The sequence below is a fragment of the Gouania willdenowi genome, chromosome 21, assembly GCF_900634775.1.
Source record: "Gouania willdenowi chromosome 21, fGouWil2.1, whole genome shotgun sequence".
NCBI lineage: Eukaryota > Metazoa > Chordata > Actinopteri > Blenniiformes > Gobiesocidae > Gouania > Gouania willdenowi.
The window spans coordinates 15,832,023-15,839,745 of NC_041064.1; positions in this window are offsets into that span (position 1 = coordinate 15,832,023).

Consider the following 7,723-nt stretch of genomic DNA (forward strand, 5'->3'; position numbering starts at 1 on the left):
CTTTCTTTTTTCAGTGTGTCAAACCATCATCAATGTGGTATGTTGGTCCTCTCCTCTGGCTGCATTCCCTCTGTTGTGACGTTAAAGGATCATGTGTTTAGCTGGAGGGGTATGTTTTCTTGCTTTTGTTGTTGTGCTGAGCGACATGATCCCAGTCTGTGTTGGAATAACGCTGTGTACTGCATTCACAAGTGTGGTTTACTTTACACTCTCCACATGTGTCAGGTATTGAGCGCTGCAGGTTTTCATCGCACCTCTCATGGTTCCATATGACTCATACAATAAAACATAAAAGGGACATCTGTGGCTCTTCAGGAGGTACTTCACACTACCATGAACACTATACAACACACACTGAGCATTTTACAAATGTAGCCTATGGTGCCACCATGTGGTAGATGAGCAGCAGTGTTATAGAAATAAATATAATCTGATGAATACAGTATAACTTTTGACTCTAGTCTTGAGGTTGTACAGATAAATAAAGAAAGTTAAGGCTTTTGCTGGACTTTTTTTTTTTTTTGTCTTCTGAGCACCAGGGTTGTGGTCAATTACATTTTCCAGTTACAATTACCAATGTTTACCGATTACAGTAACCAGCATTTTTTCCAAATAAAATAAAATAATTATTTTTTATCCTCACAAAGTCAATTACAATTAGGTTCTCGATTACTAAAGATCAATTACAATTGATCACAATTACTGAGCCTGAAATAAATAACCTAATAAAAGTTAACCTTCCTCTCGTGTTGGCTTTCTGTTAGCATCTCTTATGATAACGGGTCCTAAATCAGCTGTAAAATACACTAAAATCAAATATCTATCGTCTAATTTCTTTCAATTCAATTCAATTCAACTTTATTTATAAACCGCAAATGACAACAAAGTCATCTCAATGCACTTAATAAAATATAAAGTTCATAGTAAGAAAGAAAGATCTATTGGTTAGCTTGTTAGGGTTCCTCAATGAAAATATAGGTTTTAATATTTTTGGTGTGTAAATTAATATTTATTTTCTTCATAGAACTGTAACATGGTTCCCCAGTTTAGCGTTCAATTATAATTGACCATTTTTATAGAATTTTCACTGCATTTACAATAACAAAGTCAATTATCTAAACTCAATTACAATTTAATTACGAGTACAGCAGCAACAGATTTTTTAAAATTACAATTATAATTATGCCATAATTGTCATTAATTATCAATTACGCATATACAATTAGAATTGACCCCAACCCTGATTAGCACAGGAAGTTGCACCCATAATCAGGAAGTATCAGCAGGTTGGGTTGACTTTTTTTCTTGGTCCTTTAGTTATAGTTAGAAGTCCTATTCTGTGACCAGATGTGCTGTTACAAACAGTTTAATGAATGTTTTGTAAAGATGTTTGATTTAATTCAAATGCTGAATCTGTAGTCCAGGTTTACCGTGTGTAATCCGTCTACTGGACGACAAAATGAGCTGTGATTCGTGGTGTAACTGATCATAAGAGATGAAATCTACGTTCCAGTTTCTGTGTCATTAAAAAGAAAAATGATCTCCGATTTTTATACCACTGGTAACTTCTGTGACAGTGTCTGTGTTTTATAGCAGTCAGGGCAATATTTCCTTACTTTATGGTTTAATCGCAATTTGTGAAAATCCACATTGAGTGATTGTCCTCCACATGGCCAACCATAAATTAAGGGTGTATACTGGTGGACAAAGTTATTGTAAAATATGCAAATGGGAACCTTTAGCAGATTAATGTCACTAATCACATAACCAGATTGGCTGTACGTGAGCTGAGCTCCAATTTACGAGATGAGACACAGAAATCAATTTCATCAATGATAAGTGCTTGTGATTCAATGTAACCAGTTTTATTCAAGTGCGACTTTTACCCGTTTGTGATATTTGTTGTGACCCAAACCTTATGGACACTGAATGTTAAACTTAGCCTGTCAGGTTCTTGTATCTCTTTGTGGAGTTTGCATGTTCTCTCCAAACGTGTCGCTTTGCCAGCTCGAGCAGACCTCCTGCAATCCTATAGGTTAAGTAGTAAATTAATGAGTTTCACCTTTAAGTATTCAGAATAAAATCCTTATCGTGAATAGCAACGTATTGTTATGAGAGAAAAAATTATGTGAGTTTGGTTCTAAACAAGTGTTTTTCAACCTTGGGGTCGTGACCTGGAATTGAAATGGGGTCTAAAAAATATATATATATTACTAATTAAAAATATATATTTTTAAAAAATTAAAAAATATATATAATTTTTTATTAAATTCATATATTCTTATCTATTAATCTACATATATTATTATCTATTCATCTAAATTTTTAATTCTTAAATAAATTCTTTGAGCGCTAAAAGATGACTGACGTAAAAGATGTAATTAGCACTATAGTATATAACTTAAGTTGAATTGAGTTGAATCATTATTGAATTATTTTTATAATTAAAACACAACTGTATTCTATACCTTTGCTTTCTCAAATTTAAATCTAGTTCAAATAAAATCCTGTATAAAAAAATATCTGAGCATTTGTCACTAATCTTGGCTACTTTGTATATTCTACACAGTATAAAAAAACAACATGATCAAAAACTCTCTGTATATTTTTTTAAAAAAAATGTCTTTGGAGTCGCCAGAAATATGTGATATCGAAATGGGGCCACAATCCAAAAAAAACTATGGAACTAGTGTTCTAAACCAGTGGTTCTCAACTGGTCCCACCCTGGGACCCACATTTTGCCAAGGACATTAAATCGCGACCCACTTTTTTCTTGTTTTTTTTTAGAATTCAACCAACAAAATTTAGTTTTTCAAAAATAGCTGTTGAAAACACATTTTTCCAACATAATTCTACATATTTTCCTGTGTAACATGCATTTCACAGCATGCCTATCAAAAGAAAAGTTTCTTTCAAAATAAAATACAACATGATAGACGTTAAGCATTTATTTAATTTTGACCAGCTGTCCGCGACCCACCCAGTAGAGGTCCGTGACCCACTTTTGGGTCCCGACCCACCAGTTGAGAATCCCTGTTCTAAATAAAATAATATTTTTTCTGTTAAGATTTGTATATTAGACACGAAATTATCTTCCGATGTGCATTTTGCAAATATGAGTTACAAACAAGCCGTCTGCTTGTGGCTTATAATCACATCTGTGTGCAAGTAACACAAAGAACAAGACAAAACATAGAATCACTAACATTGTAAATGGGCATAATCTGTGTAGCTAAGCTTGTAATAAGGACTCTTTCAAAATCCATCACAGTCAGTGACAATTATTGCCATTTCTGTTCTCTTCCCTTTCATTTTTCCCTTTTGTCTGGATGCGACACAACTTATCGACAAACACACGCTGCTATTTTCTGTGTTTTCTTTCTTTCGTGTTTCATTTGAATAGTGATGTAAAACCCATGTTAAGTGGCACCTTATTTTTATATCTCATGTTTTAAAAAGCACGTTTTTACCCCTGCGTACCTCTTTACCGTGTCTGCTTTGTTCTCATCACAATAATAAATCACTTATTGTGTGTTTGGTAGCTAAGTAGGGTTTCCTGAGCCAAAACCCCTGAAGGCAGCAGGATGAAGAGATGTTCACTGAACTGTGGAATTCTCACAGCCAGACTCTGAATATATTGTAAACTGAGCGAATGACAGACAAATAGTGTATATATTTATTTGATGTTAAGGCAGGGGAGTTCCACTAAACTAAAAATGTGCTCTTTTGTTTATTAATTTATTTTACTCACATGAAAACGATGCATGTTTCCTTACTCTTCAAGTTCCCCTGAGGGAGAAACATGTATTTTACATTTATTTTCTTTTGAACTATTTATTTAACAAACTTTTGCTCAAAGTCTCCAATACTCACGTATTTGCAATGATATTTTCATCAAACTTTTGGTAATACTATATATTTAGAGAAAAAACAACAACATTAGAATAGTGAAATTTACCATCAATTCATAAAGCAACTTGCTTTTTCAGCCACGTTCTGTCTATTCCCACATCTAACTGTAGGCGGCAATATTTTAATACTGTCCAAGCTGATTTTAAAAGAGCCAAATTTTTTATTTTTATTTTTTTTAAATGAATTTATTTGAAGCAATTCAATACAAACCGAAAAAAGCTTTAGTAGTAGGCTTTATGTACATATATTTTTCTATTTGTAGCCTACATGGCTAATGACATGATATATATTAACATAATATTGTTGATAACATAGATAAATACACCACTCAAAAGGAGTGGGATGAAGTAGAAGTTTTTATCTCTAATCTCTATTTTTTATTCAGTTTTCAAAATGTTGATGACCGTGTGAGTATAGGTGTGGGAGTGGTTATCTGCCTGTGTGTTTGCCTTGAGACAAAGTGGTGCCAGGGTGTACCCACACATTATGAGATGGAGACAAACACAAGCAGGTCCCACCACCACTGAACAGGAACAGAGTGTCTAAAAAATGTAAATAAATGTTGCATTAGCTTTTGTTCCTTTGTTGTTTATGATATATCTTCCTCTCTGGTATCAATAAATGCTTAATAAATGATGTTATTCTACCCTTCTATGTTGCTATATGGTAATATCTTGTATCACCTCAGGTTCAAACTTCACAATAATTTCAATACAATTCTACAATTCTATTTGGCTGGGTCGGACTTTGAAATTTGGAGCTGGGGCTTTTTTTCCTGAGCAAACTATTAACGGAAAAAAGTTATTCAATGTTATATTGCTTTAATAGTCGATACAAGATTTATTTTCTTAGAATTTACCAAAACATCCCTAAAAGTAATTTTAGTAATTTTTAACATATTATGTGAAATAGAACAACTGCAGTTGTTTTGTATTTGATAGAATTATGGCAACTATTCTGCCAATTTTTACAAACTTAAAGTAGTTTTTATGTTATGTAATGTTTACTTGGAGGTCCCTGTATCGACAAATAGACACGTATCAAGAAGCTGTTTGTTTGTTTGTTTGTTCGTTCGTTCGTTTGTCTGTCTGTCTGTCTGTCTGTCTGTCTGTCTGTCTGTCTGTCTGTCTGTCTGTCTGTCTGTCTGTCTGTCTGTCTGTCTGTCTGTTTGTTTGTTTGTTTGTTTGTTTGTCGATATATCATCAGCACCTCGGACAGCGTTAGTTTTTTTTCTAAACACCATCGTGGAATTTCCACTAAGGGGCAGCACAAGACCCTCAAATGGGCAAATAAAGCCTGATCGAAGCCATTTATTACTATTAGTATTAGTATTTTATTCATTTTAATTCTATTTTGATTTTTGTTTTATTTTTCTATATTCATATAAATTGTTTTATCTATTTCTGTATACCAAAATACCTCAAATGATATGATCAATTATAAATTACAAACTATATTTGTTTGGGGGGAGCGAACACATCCAGAAATCTATTTGTTGGCATATCCATTCATTCTTTTATTCATTGATGATGAGGTCTGGATTTGTCACATTGAAGGCCTTTAGTCCAAATGGTTAAGTAACCGTTAATCAATCGTTAATCATTTAGCCTGTACCGATCGAAATTCAAAGATTGGACCAATTGCAATTTGTTACTTTTCCTATTTAAATCATGTGGTGCTTGTCAACGCTTTGAGAACAAACCTCTGTACAGCTCAGATGTGAATATTGAATAACATTCATACAAGAATTACTTGAGAGAGCGTTGAACACATGGCTCGAGTGTTTTGTCGTTTTTGTTTGAAAAGCCAACTACAAAAAGCATCAAATCAAAATGTGAATATTAAATATTAAGAAAGCACATTGTAAAATTTGGTGTAGAAGTTTTGTTGTCCGTTAAAAACATGGATTTAGAAACATTTGTTCTTGTATTAGGTACTTGTTTGGGTCACAGGAGTCTGCTGGTGCCAATCCCAGTACACACAATAGAACAGAACAAGGTTGATCAACCCTCAGGTTTTTGAATTGCTTGTAAGTATCCTTCGATATCAGCACATATACATACATATATATATAATTTTACATCCTGCTGTAGATTTCAGTCTTTTTTCTCACTACAGCTCTGACTATACTTCTCGTTTCCTTCCATTATGTGAGTCTCTGTGGTGTAACGTGGCCCCAGGGTGTGTGGTGTTGTCCATGTCCACTCCAGCAGCAAGAGTGACAGCCTTTTGTCCAAGGATTCAACATCGTCGACTCTTTGCCGTGCGTGCACACATGGTCTACACACTAAATACAATGGGGAGAATATGCAGTGATGAGGGGGTCTATTCTAAAATGTGAGATTGAAAATAATAGGACAGAATGTTGTGGTTATGATGACGGGAGCTGGATGAATGATCAAGGTTTAGGTCATTATTACAAAACTGTATAGGATCATTTGCAACTATTTATTGATTGATTTATTTTCACTTAATGGTAAGTTTAGTCGTTTGATTCTGTTTTTGCCATCTATAAATTCAACTGCATTACATCGCCCTCTAAATGTATTTTATCATAAAATTGTCAGGCTTAGTACAACAGGCTTTGCTTATACAATTCTCAAGTATTTGGCTATTTTCTTATTTTATTTTTTAAATAGTCCTAATGGCCACAAAACTCTTTCTCGTTATTTTATCTCGTTTTTATTTTTTTCTTACCTTAACCAGATGCAGAACACAGTATTGGGTTATAGGTTTTTTTTGTAATGACATATCTGTTTTTAGACTGTATTTAATGCCGTAGCTCAACCTTTGGATCATTTAACAAGTGATGGTTATGCTATAAATGTGTGTTAGAGTTAAAATAGTGGTAATGTGACTTTCTGTTGTTTGTTTGTAGTCATGAGAATGTGATAGTTCTGTCAAACTCTACATTTTCTAGTCACTGTCATAGCACAACTTAGACTTCATCAGATAAAACCTGGTCCAAAGTTGTAAGGGAAAAAAAATGTATTTATTCCAGCAGACTATTGACATTGTGTCTCATAATAATCACTTTGTTAAATGTAAAAACAAATTGTTATTCTTTGGTAACACCAGCTTTAGCTTTAAGGTACAACATGCACAAATGTCAGGGTCAACCTAAGATAGTAAAGCGTCTATGGTACAAATATAACTCATAAAGTCAATATTTATGTATGTTTATTTGTTTTAAAATCAACACAAAACCCAATTTCTTCAAAATATCTTGTTAATGATTAAAATGAACCCATGTACAGTATCTTACTGATTGTGTTTTTGCTTGTGAACTATTACAGTGCATATTTACTGAGCTAAAATCACCACAGTACTACTCATGCACTCAATATAACAAGCCTTTCTCAAACCATGGTATGCAGGTCCCTGGTGCTCCTTGAGGTGACACTGTATCAAATATGCTTTTTTGTAGTAATAATGTAAAAAAGAAACCAAAGAAGACAACATTGAAAGTGTAGGGGTGTGCATTGCCCTGAATCTGGTGATACAATATGATTCAAGATACGATATATCCTAATATATCTTGATACTACTAAACAATACAATATGCATCACAATAAATCGTGGTATCAATACTTACAAATTTCACCTTTACAAGTACAAAATGGTATAAAATATTTATTTTTTTTATAAGTAAATGATAACTTACTGTAATTCAAGCACCAATATTACCCTCAGTCTGCCCCAGGGCAGCTGTGGCTACAATAGTAGCTTACCACCACTGAGTGTGGCGTGAAAGAATAATCCCTTAATTCTGTAAAGTGACTTTGAGTTCCCAAAAAAGCGCGAAATAAAA